Source organism: Prionailurus viverrinus, chromosome A1, assembly GCF_022837055.1.
Source record: "Prionailurus viverrinus isolate Anna chromosome A1, UM_Priviv_1.0, whole genome shotgun sequence".
Taxonomy (NCBI): domain Eukaryota; kingdom Metazoa; phylum Chordata; class Mammalia; order Carnivora; family Felidae; genus Prionailurus; species Prionailurus viverrinus.
Genome location: NC_062561.1, coordinates 158,332,996 through 158,345,578, shown reverse-complemented (window position 1 = coordinate 158,345,578; position 12,583 = coordinate 158,332,996). Strand labels below are relative to the sequence as shown.

The following is a 12,583-nucleotide window of genomic DNA, read 5'->3' as shown; positions in this document are numbered from 1 at the left end:
AGGAGAGCTATGATCCGGTCTGTTTTATTTATCTGCTCCAGCTTCTGGCACAGTGCCTAATGTTTGTTGATTAGATGAAATGTTTTCTGACTCTGGCCACCCAAAGCTGGCACCCTTGCTCTTGCTTGCATAGGTGACAACATCCTATGTATGTCAGTGTTCTTGTATTCATAATATTTTATTGTAATTGTCGCTGAATATGTCTGTGCTACACTACGTGCTCCTTTATTTAGAGTAAGGACTTTTATTCATTTTTGTCTCCCATGTGCCTGGCATACAGTGGACAGTCAGATTTTTATTGAAAAGGTGGAAGTTATCCAAAATAAAATTTTTAATAATCTGTATCTTTTCTAAACTTTAGACTATCTGAGAGTATTTCTCCTCTTTTTGGTATTTTTTCTCCCTGATACTGAAAGCCACTCACTCCAACTAAGAGAAGTAATAATATGTGTGGTGAAAATAATTCAAAATTTTGAATAGAGAATCTAGATAAGAGTCTCTGTTCTGCTATTTTCTGGTTTGGAGATACTCTAAATTTTTCAGAGCCTGGCTCACCATTTGTAGATAGAGATAATAATACTTACATATGGTCTATGTAACCATTCTATTTCTTTAGATAGAATCCTAAAAAAAAAAAGCCAAACAAAACACAACAAAACAAAAGTGGCTTAATACACTCTTTTAAAAGAAAAAAAATAAAGATTCTCCATTCTCCCATCCTCTGCTTAGATAACACATATTAGACATATTTAGTTTTGAGTTTGATTGAAACTTATTCATGTACAAATGTGTAAAAACCACAAATTAGGCAGATACAATTTAAATCATTGGTCAGAAACACTTTATTTTAAATAAAAGGCATTGTTTTTTACATAAATGTTACATATAATCTTTACAATTTAGGACTGTAGGTTATTTATTAGTCTTTTAACATATAAAAATTGTGTACAAAATAACTTAGAAATACCTAAGAGGATTGGTTGGTACTGGCTGAAAATAAATGTAGTCTCATGACAAGTTGAGATAAATTCACACCTAGTTAATTAAGTCTTGTCAGCGCTCCACGTCATAGAGGTGTCATTGACTTGCTGTTAACGTGTTTGGTGGAAATAAAGAATGGGATCCATCATTCAGTGTATTCATTTTTGCCACTGTTGAATGAACATAATTTTCTTTTTTGATAATTATGTAGAATTACATGGAATAACTAGTTTTATTTTTCATTGTGCTTGAATATTATTGGTTTGACCAGAGAGATACTTAAGTATTTGGGTAATTAAGTTATACATTCTGTGACCCTAAGTGAAGGGACCAAAATACACAATCTGTATTGGTTCCTGCAAAGGTTATTGCAGAAGTGGATAAATTTAAGAGTTCTAACCAAAAGCTGTAAGAAATGTGGACTATGAATACTTAAGTGTATTTAATATGTATTTATTTGCTTTACTTGACATGCTTCAATTTAGATTGCTTGTTTCCTAGGTGGAAGAATCTATCAAGATATGTAGCTGCTCAAAAACCCTTATTGGACAATGATAACTACAGATTGGATGAATGATATGTAAGAAAAGAATGATTTTAATTTAAAATGTAAATTTATAGCAAAATTTTCTAATACTAAAATAAGATCTATTTTTCAATCACAGGTATATATAATATATGTATTATGTATATGGTATATATATATATGGTGTGTACATATATGTATATGTATATATATATATACATACACACCATATATATATATGCCATATACATGTATATGTATATATATATATATACACACACCATATATATATATATATATACATATATATATATAACATAGTTTAAATTCACCATAAAACCTGAACAAGTTACTAGTAAAAGAAATGGCTTCTCTTGGTTCATAGAAAATAGCAATAAGGAGTTGATTCTGTCCCACTGGATGTAAGCTCCAATAGAATAAGGGTTTTGTTTATTTTGTTATTTTGTTCACTCAGTGCTAAACAGTGAGGGCACATAGTAGCTGCTCAGTAAGTACTGAATAAATGAGAGAAGCCTCCTCCCTGTTATTACTGGAATAGCCATTAATGATAATTTTGTCACAAAAGTCATTATAGGAATTTGCTCTCCAGGTTTTTATTGTCTTATTGTTTTTATTAAATATTAGGAAATCACATATATTTATAAATCGTTGCAAGACATAAATAAGTATAGTACATTGACATTTGTGCACACAATTAAGTTTTAGAAAAAAGTAGGGTACTGTTACCTTGGAAATTGTTGTGTACACTTGGACAAATCCTGTGTCTTAGTCTCACCCTCCGAGATAGCAACCAGTACACTGAATTTTGTTTATTGTTCCCTTTCTTTTTCTATACTTTTACCACACATAGGTGTACTCCTAATATATTGCTTAGTTTTGAATATTTTTGAACTTCATATAAATGAGATCTTGCTATTTTTTCTGTATCTTTTCCTCATTCAATATTATTACATTCCTGAGATTTATTCATGATGTTGCGTGTAGCTATATTTTTTCATTTTTACTGCTGTGTAATTAACTATTATGGATATATTATAATTTGTTAACTCTGTAGTTAATAGATGTTTGAGTTGCTTACATTTTTTTCATATTACAATTAGAGCAGCAGTGAACATTTTAGTCCATGTATCCTGGTGCCAGAGGGGATTTTTCCAGGATTGAAATTGGTGGTCACAGCTATGCATATCTTCACTTGTACTTCATAATACTGTTTTTTGAAGTCATCATGCCAATTTACATTCTTATTACTACTGAATGAGAATTTCTGAGCTCTACGTTACTGCTATCACTTGATATAAGATGAAAGCAATGAGAATTGCAAGGAAAACTTGAATGTAATTTATGGAAGATTTGAACATTGTTTTACAGTGACAGAGCTAATAGGCAGAAATTAGTGGGCTATGTAAGAATTGAATAATATAATCAATAAGCTGAGTTTTTTCATAATGTACATGTACTTATACATCTTTTGACTGAAGAATATATGATTCCTTTGTATGATTTACGACATTTATAAAAAATTGGTCATGTACTTGTTCACAAAAGAAACATTAAAGTCAGGAAAGTAGACATTTTATGGGCAATATTCTCTGATCTAAAAGCCAATCAAGTAGAAACAATAATAGAGTATCAAATCTTAATAACTTGGAAATTATAAAACATAATTAAGATTGTTCTTGGAGCAAAGAGGAAATCACAGGAAGTATTATAAAGAACTCTTTAAAAAATTTATGGGATAAAGTAAAAGATTTATTTAAAGTACTTTCATTATTGGGGCGCCTGGGTGGCTTGGTCGGTTAAGCGTCCGACTTCAGCTCAGGTCATGATCTCACAGTTCGTGAGTTCGAGCCCCGCGTCGGGCTCTGTGCTGACAGCTTGGAGCCTGTTTCGGGTTCTGTGTCTCCCTCTCTCTCTGCCCCTCCCCTGTTCATGCTCTGTCTCTCTCTGTCTCAAAAATAAATAAATGTTAAAAAATAAATAAATAAATAAAATAAAGTACTTTCATTATTGAAGAAGAAAGACTAAAATAAGTAAATTTTGTATTTAAATTCTTTCTGAGTATAAATTAAAGAATAAAGAAGAATGTATGAGATGAGAAATAATATAGATACAGAAGATTAAAATAATTACATTCAGCTCAGTGACAACATACTTGAAAATCTTATATAAGAGGATTTCCTAATGAGATATAAATTATTAAAATGGCCCAAGAAGAAGAAAATTTTAATGTATAAGTTAACATATATGAAATGTAAAAGTTGGTAAATCTAATTTTTAAAACAATAATCAAGACTAAATACTTCCACAATGGAATTCTAGCTAGCATTAAAAAAAAGCAAGGGGGGAATTTTATTGTATATAAAATAAACTTCTGGGTTTTTTTTTAAGATTTTTTTTCAATATATGAAATTTATTGTCAAATTGGTTTCCATACAACACCCAGTGCTCATCCCAAAAGGTGCCCTCCTCAATACCCATCACCCACCCTCCCCGCCCTCCCACCCCCCATCAACCCTCAGTTTGTTCTCAGTTTTTAAGAGTCTCTTATGCTTTGGCTCTCTCCCACTCTAACCTCTTTTTTTTTTTTTTCCTTCCCCTCCCCCATGGGTTCCTGTTAAGTTTCTCAGGATCTACATAAGAGTGAAAATATATGGTATCTGTCTTTCTCTGTATGACTTATTTCACTTAGCACACTCTCCAGTTCCATCCACGTTGCTACAAAGGGCCATATTTCATTCTTTCTCATTGCCACGTAGTACTCCATTGTGTATATAAACCACAGTTTCTTTATCCATTCATCAGTTGATGGACATTTAGGCTCTTTCCACAATTTGGCTATTATTGAGAGTGCTGCTATAAACATTGGGGTACAAGTGCCCCTATGCATCAGTACTCCTGTATCCCTTGGGTAAATTCCTAGCAGTGCTATTGCTGGGTCATAGGGTAGGTCTATTGTTAATTTTTTGAGGAACCTCCACACTGTTTTCCAGAGTGGCTGCACCAATTTGCATTCCCACGAACAGTGCAAGAGGGTTCCCGTTTCTCCACATCCTCTCCAGCATCTATAGTCTCCTGATTTGTTCATTTTGGCCACTCTGACTGGTGTGAGGTAATATCTGAGTGTGGTTTTGATTTGTATTTCCCTGATGAGGAGCAACGTTGAGCATCTTTTCATGTGCCTGTTGGCCATCCGGATGTCTTCTTTAGAGAAGTGTCTATTCATGTTTTCTGCCCATGTCTTCACTGGGTTATTTGTTTTTCGGGTGTGGAGTTTGGTGAGCTCTTTATAGATTTTGGATACTAGCCCTTTGTCCGATATGTCATTTGCAAATATCTTTTCCCATTCCGTTGGTTGCCTTTTAGTTTGGTTGGTTGTTTCCTTTGCTGTGCAGAAGCTTTTTATCTTCATAAGGTCCCAGTAGTTCATTTTTGCTTTTAATTCCCTTGCCTTTGGGGATGTGTCAAGTAAGAAACTGCTACGGCTGAGGTCAGAGAGGTCTTTTCCTGCTTGCTCCTCTAGAGTTTTGATGGTTTCCTGTGTCTCATTCAGGTCCTTTATCCATTTTGAGTTTATTTTTGTGAATGGTGTGAGAAAGTGGTCTAGTTTCAACCTTCTGCATGTTGCTGTCCTGTTCTCCCAGCACCATTTGTTAAAGAGGCTGTCTTTTTTCCATTGGATGTTCTTTTTAAGATTTGTTTTAATGTTTATTTATTTTAGAGAGAGAGAGAGCGTGCAAGTGCAAACAGGGTAGGGGGAGAGAGAAAGGAAGACAGAGGATCCAAGGCAGGCTATGTGCTGACAGCAGAGATGCAGGGCTGATGCATGGCTCATACTCATGAACCATGAGATTGTGACATGAGCCGAAGTTGGACACATAACCAACTGAGCCACCCAGATGCCCCTATACCTCTGTTTTAAAAAAGGAAAAAGAAAGAAAAAGGGATACTAAATACTCTGAAAGATACAAGCCTTCTCAATTCATAGTCACATAAATTTAGGACTCACCTGTTTGTACAGAAAAGAAAGGCAAGGACAAATCTCATTTAGGAATATAGTTATGAAAACTATATATGAAATATGAGCAAGTGAATCTAGCAAAATATCAAAGCAATAATATGCTATCATCAGGTACACATTATTTTCCAGGAATGCAAAGATGGTTGCAATATCAGGAAAGCTAATACAGAATTTATTATATGAACACATTGAGAGGAACAAAAAAGAAGTGATCACATCTATAGATTATGAAATGGAAGTTGATAAAATCCACAACCATTCCTAATAATAATGAACAAAACCAGAATGGGCATAGAGGGAAACTAAATATGATTTAGATAATTTAGAATAACATTTTCTGTTGTTTTTTTGGTAAAAAATTGAAATAAAATATTGAAGCTGTTTTCATTGAAAACAATCATAATTACTCAACATTGTGTTTTGAAGTCCTGGTGAATGTATTTAAATAAGATAATAAAATCATTGATATGGACACAGGAAAAAGTAAGATGAAATTATCTTTTTCCCCTTTGATGTCAGTGAATACATAGAAAATCTAAGAGATTAGTGGAAACACCAAGTTGAGGGGCAGGAGTAGGGAATACCACTAGACACAATGAATGAAAAAGAAGATCAGCAGATGCTTTCCTTAACAGAAAATAAAACATACTATAAAGTCACTGTCGTCAAATCAGTATTATAATGACAGAAATAGATCTGTGAACCAGAATAGAAAGTCCAGAAATAGTTCACATATATGTGTGTGTGATAATAGTGGCATTTCATATCAATGAGAACAATAGTTTATTAATCAGTAGTACTAAAACAATTTGATATTCAGATGGAAGGAAAGAGCAACCTATTAAAAATGAAGAAGCATAGATGGATTAAAAATTTTTAAATAGGGGTGCCTGGGTGGCTAGTCGGTTGACCTCCGTCTTCGGCTCAGGTCATGATCTCACAATTCGTGAGTTCAAGCTCCACGTGGGCTCTGTGCTGACAGCTGGGAGCCTGGGTCCTGCTTCGGATTCTGTGTCTCCCTCTCTCTCCACCCCTCCTCCGCTCACGTGCGCTCTCTCTCTCTCTCTCTCTCTCTCTCTCTCTCAAAAATAAACATTAAGGGGCGCCTGGGTGGCTCAATCGGTTAAGCGTCCGACCGGCTCAGGTCACGATCTCACTGTCTGTGATTTCGAGCCCCGCGTCGGGCTCTGTGCTGACTGCTCGGAGCCTGCAGCCTGTTTCAGATTCTGTGTCTCCCTCTCTCTCTGACCCTCCCCCGTTCATGCTCTGTCTCTCCCTGTCTCAAAAATAAATAAAACGTTAAAAAAAATTTTCAAAAATAAACATTAAAAAAATTGTTTAAACCTTTTTTATTTTTTAAAAAAAATTGTTTTCAGCATTTATTTATTATTGAGAGAGAGAGACATAGAGCATGAGCAGGGGAGGGGCAGAGAGAGGGGGAGACACAGAATCCGAAGCAGGCTCCAGGCTCCGAGCTGTCAGCACAGAGCCCCACGTGGGGCTCGAACTCACAAACTGCAAGATCATGACCTGAGCCGAAGTCGGTCGCTCAACCAACTGAGCCACCCAGGTGCCCCTATTAAAAAAAAAATTTTTTTTAAATAAAAAGTTACTTTTAGAGAAAGAAAACCTAAGAAAATATAGGAGACTGAATGTTTAACTTAGGGCCTGGATAAACTTTATTAACAGAAAAACCAGAAGCTTTAGAAAGAAAATATAGTTTAATTTGACTGTGTGAATATTTAAAAATTTAAAAATGCCTTTCCGGTTTTTTACATAAATATAATTTTTTAAGACAATGCACTTTTCAAAAATTTTTTTGAAGTTTTTTATTTATTTATTTTGAGAGACAGAAAGAGCAAGCAGGGCAGGGGTAGAGAGAGAGGGAGAGAGAGTGTGTGTCAGTGTGGAGTCTGATGTGGGGCTTGAGCCTAATAACTGTGAGATCATGACGTGAGCCCAAACCAAGAGTTCCTAGTTTATCATAGTGGGGAATGATATTGAAGCCCGGAATATAAGTAGTAGGGGTGTTCTTTACAGGGCTAGCAATGTTTCTGGCCATTCCAGTCTGTACAGCTAGACAAAAAATGCATGCTTAAAAATCATTTTCAATTCTCTTTAACATTAAACAATGTTTTATTTTGTTCTTTTATTTCCTAAGTAGGTCTATTTTTTCTCTTATACTGAAATTTTGATTCTTAACATTATTAACTAAAACATGTGTTTATCTTGCACTGTAAGAAACATAATTTCAAATAACAAAACTAATATTAAAACTACCAAGAAAATGACTGAAGGAAATTTAAAAGGTCGTTGTAGTTCTTTTTGTCCTTGTAGTGTTCTGAGCTGTGTTCTTTTTTTTTTAAATGTTTATTTGTTTATTGAGAGAGAGAGTGTGAGAGAGAGAGAGGGAGAGAGAGGAAGCAGGGGAAGGGCAGAGAGAGAGAAGGAGAGAGAGAATCCCAAGGAGGTAGAGCCTGATTTGGGGCTTGAACTTACGAACTGTGAGATCATGACCTGAGCCAAAATCAAAAGTTGGATACTTAACAAACTGAGCCACCCAGGTGCCCCTGAGCTGTGTTCTAAAGTCACTGGACTTAAATCATTTTTAGGTGTTGGAAGAAATTTTAATATACAGCTATTTTTTAAAATTTCTTTGTTTTAGGGATTAGTTCTTAAAAATACCTATTTTGAAAGTTTTTACATATGTATGCTTTTTATCTCTGTTGCATTACATATTTTCATTTTCTTTACTCATGTTTATCAATACTATACATATTAACTTGCTACACTTTTATTTTATATTTTCAGATATACAGAATAATAGACGGTCTGCAGTGAATATACCCAGAATTATTTACCAAATAAAAAAGCAGAAAGGGAAATCAAAGACAAATGTTCTTGTTGTATCTGTTTTCAAGTTCTTATTGATTGAGCTCATAATGAATTAATTATATCAGTTAATTAATTAGGACATGTCACATGAGTTAGTATTCACTATGATGGGTAAAGTAAATAAAAATAAAGTGCTTCATATGTAGGGGAAAAGTTTTCTTCCCATAACGTGTGATAAACATTGTATGTATGTGTGTGTATGTGTGTATTTATGTATGTAATGTGTCTTATGTGTTCTGTAGTTACATATCAGTGGTTGACTTCATGACGAATTTGTTAATGGTAAAATTTTTCATTCTATCTGAAATATAAGTAATATACTTGATTATATTCATTCAGGAAATATTTTGTAATATTGTAAAATTATAAAAGCACTGTCCAGGTTTTGGGAATACAGCCTTGAGTGAACCAAGACCCTGAACTCAGGGAGCTTATACTGTGTTGTGGGAAACAGCCAACAAAAAGTCTGACCTTGTCAGCTTCCTACCATCTAACCAACCTCCGCAATTCCTACAACTGGGCGGCAGTGCTAACATTGCAATTTCTGTCTCCTATACGTCCTGCCGTTTTACTGTAACTATTTGAAGACTTCCATTGGGCTTTCCAAGTCTACTCAATATTAATGGTACCCTACTGAAATTATAGAAGAGAATTATTAAAGAATTTTTCAGAGGAAACAAAATGTTGTAAATATATCTGTTTTGAAATATTTTTGAAAAATGTATATTTATAAGATATATAGCAGATATTTAGTTGGGTATTAAAAAGATGATTTTTTGCCTTGCAGAATAATTTTATTTATGGTTACTTTTATTTTTTATTTATTTTTACATATATTTTTAAATATTTTTAGTATTTTTAATATTTAAACATATTTTTAAATATTATATATTTATTTTGAGAGAGAAAGAGAGAGTGGGAGTGGAAGAGGAGCAGAGAGAGAGGGTGGGAGAGAGAATCTCAAGCAGGCTTTGTGGGGTCAGTGCAGAACTCACAAACCCTAAGATCATGACCTGAGGCCAAATCAAGAGTCGGAAGCTTAACCAACTGAGCTACCCAGGCTCCCCTCTAGGGTTACTTTTACAAAATAAGTTCCCCTAATATTTTTCAAATGATTTAAGTTAGAAATATCCTGTTGACACACAAGCTGTCTCTAATTCTTACTATAATGAGAAGGTCTGTATATTTTCTCTTGTGACCCAGGATTTCCCAAGCTTGGTCAACTTATGATTGTAAGTAGGATCACAAGAATAACAATAACCTATACTTCAGTGGCTTTGCCCCACCTGCAGAACTTCAAATCTGTACAAAGGCTTGAATCTTCTCCCTTCCCTGCAAGTATTTTTGGGAATTCCCAAAGTGTCTAATTATTAAGAACAAATCTGGTCAGCTGCCTTGCAAGTAGCATCTGGTTGGCATTTGTGACTACGTCTATGGATACTACTATGTCTCCCTGGGCACTGTTTCAGTTTTGGCTCTTTTCTGGACACTGCATCCTCACAATGCACTCCCACACTAATGTGATGACACTTTCAGAGAGCCAAGATCTTTGGCAAAGTCCTGAAAATGCTTTCTTTCCCTTTTTCTTTTACTTTCTGTGGGGGATACCCTAATTGTATAGCTAATTTGTGCTCACTGCCTTAAGAAAGCTTAGTAAGACTGTTTATGGCCTCTCTTTCCTTCCATCTACTCCGAATCCCTACTGGAGGGATCTGAATGACATACACCAGCCTGTGCTCAGAATCACTCTTCTCCCAAGATAATTAAGGCATCGTTACTAGACTGTCTTTGCTAGAGCTGACCCTTGTACTTAAATCTGTGTTCTCTCCAGAAGGATCCTGTAGTCTAGTGTATATACATAGGCTTGTATCAGTCTGCCCCGTCAGTTCTCCAACATCAGGACCTATCTGAGCCTTTAACAGTAGTTGTGGAGACGTCTCCTACACACTAAATTTATTGATATAAAATTTTTCACTAGTCTCTGAACAAAGTGATATACTATCTTACTATCTTACTTATACTATCTATCTTATACTATCTTATTTTATACTTCATGACATAAACTTGATATTTAATCAGTTAGGCATAAGTGAATAATCATATGGAAACAGTTTTTCTATAGTGTTTTTTAAAATGTATGTGCTTTGTTTGCCATGACACAATTTTAGGGGGCATAAAGAACCCAATAAACATTGCTTTTTATTAGTATTTTCCTTTCTAAGCCTTGTTTGTGTACGTATAACTTTGGGTGGTTATAAACTAAATTGTTTTCCATACTTTTTGTTAAATTTAGTTTATGCACATAGTTAGATTTTTAAAGACTCCACATTTTACGAATACAACGAGCAGAAGCTTTTCCATAGTGTTGGGGTAACAATAATTTGATGAATGCTATGTACAGGTAGTCCCTACTTTTCAAAAGTTTGTGTTATACCCACTGTGCTTTTATAAAAGACTTGATAGTACTACCTGCTTTTACTCTCTGGAAGAAATCCAAAGAAGAATTTCACTTTTATGAAAAGGAAAGAAAAATGAAAATAGCATTCAGTGTTTGTGTTGCGGCGAGCTGTTACCGAGGCTGTCCAGACCTGAGCAGCAACAGTGGCCCCACCAAGCTCCTTTCCCAGAACTACACTCAGTATCAAGCAGCCATCATAGCTTTGAACTGTGTCTTTGAGCACCTATGCTTTACCTCAATTGATTTTGTGTATCACTTAGCAAGAAGTGTCCTAGGCTATTGGAAAGGCCTAAGAGAGGTTAATTTTTGGTCTGGAAACACTCAAAAAATTTTCCATATAAGTTAGTGATAATTGCTTCTTTGCTTTATTCCATTTCAGCTTATAAAATATTTCATAGGAATAGGGAAGCTCTTCTTTCTGATAGCAGGGGAAACCTGTATTTGAATTACTTCCAATTTATGCCATCCTGAAGAGCCTTGCATTAACTATTTTTATACAAATTATTATAGAGGATTTTTAAAAATTGGGATATAGTCCCACGATGACAATTGGTATTGGTAATATCAATGTATTGGTATTGTTTGATATTTTCAGATTGCTTTCAGAACATTCCTACCTCTGACAGTTGTTATGAGAATTAAGAGATAAGTGGTATAACCTAGCTCTTAGCACAGTGTTAAATTAATTAAGCACGGAGGCCATTAGATTGAGGTGCCTCCAATCCCTAAACCTGTAAATGCCTCAAGATTATGCCGTTTAAATCAAAGGCAACAAATCACAAACAGCCAACTAGGCTTTCCTAAATAATGCATGCGCTTAAGCTAATACAGTCAAAATAAGTTCCTTGCTTTGTTTCCACGTCTTCCCTATGAAAGTCTTGGCCCTACCTACTGTCTGTGGAGAGCTCCTAATCACTTCTGGTTTAGTGATGCCTAATCAATTCTGGTTTGGTGATACCTGATACGAATAGATTTTTGTCCAAATAAACTTAAACTTTTTAATGTCCCTCAGTTTATTCTTTAACAACAGTTACTAGTACTTATTTGGCCTTCAGTAAGTGTCAGTATCCTTCCTTCAGATAATGATTTTTAAAATTATTTTGACATTACTAAGCATTTAATACATAGTCTGAGATGTACGTAGTCTCAAAGCATGCTGTGAACTGGAGGAAGATAGCACTGGGACCAACAGAACTCATCCACCTGTGAGGCTGGCACCAAAAAGAGATGGCTTCCAGTCAAAATCCCTGACTGGGCCAAGGATGATTCTGAAAGAAGTCATTCAAAAGACTTGATAGGTAATACTTGAAATCAGGTGAGTAGCTCTGTATCATTTGAGTTCGAAGAAGGTTTGAGGGAAGAATCTACTTAGGATGGTTCCAGCCAGTTGTGTGAGAAATGAAAACAGGCTGAAACCCATGTGAACAAGGCAAACTTAGTATTGACTTTCCCCCAAATTTTGCAAATTTTCCAAAAGCAAGATAACTATTGTATATTTGACAACAGTTGCCATTTATTGAACATAATTGGTCCATCAAATAAGTACTGCCAACTTTTTAAAGACAAAATTTAGGTTTAGAAAACATAATTTGCCCAAGTTTACACAGCCCAGTATGTAGGTGATAAAGTTGGAATTTAAATCTGGGTCTGACTGAACCCCAAAACTCTTCATTCTCGAAGCTGA

The 12,583-nt window shown here is 34.9% G+C and overlaps 1 long non-coding RNA gene across 1 annotated transcript in view; it reads left to right on the top strand.

Moving 5' to 3' along the window:
- The window catches only part of LOC125167922 (uncharacterized), a 32,641-nt gene extending 23,894 nt beyond the window's left edge, over positions 1-8,747 (top strand). The window contains exons 4-5 of the long non-coding RNA XR_007152991.1: positions 1,483-1,561; positions 8,358-8,747. This is a non-coding gene — a long non-coding RNA (uncharacterized LOC125167922). The remainder of the gene's footprint in view (positions 1-1,482; positions 1,562-8,357) is intronic.
- Positions 8,748-12,583: the final 3,836 nt, after the last annotated feature.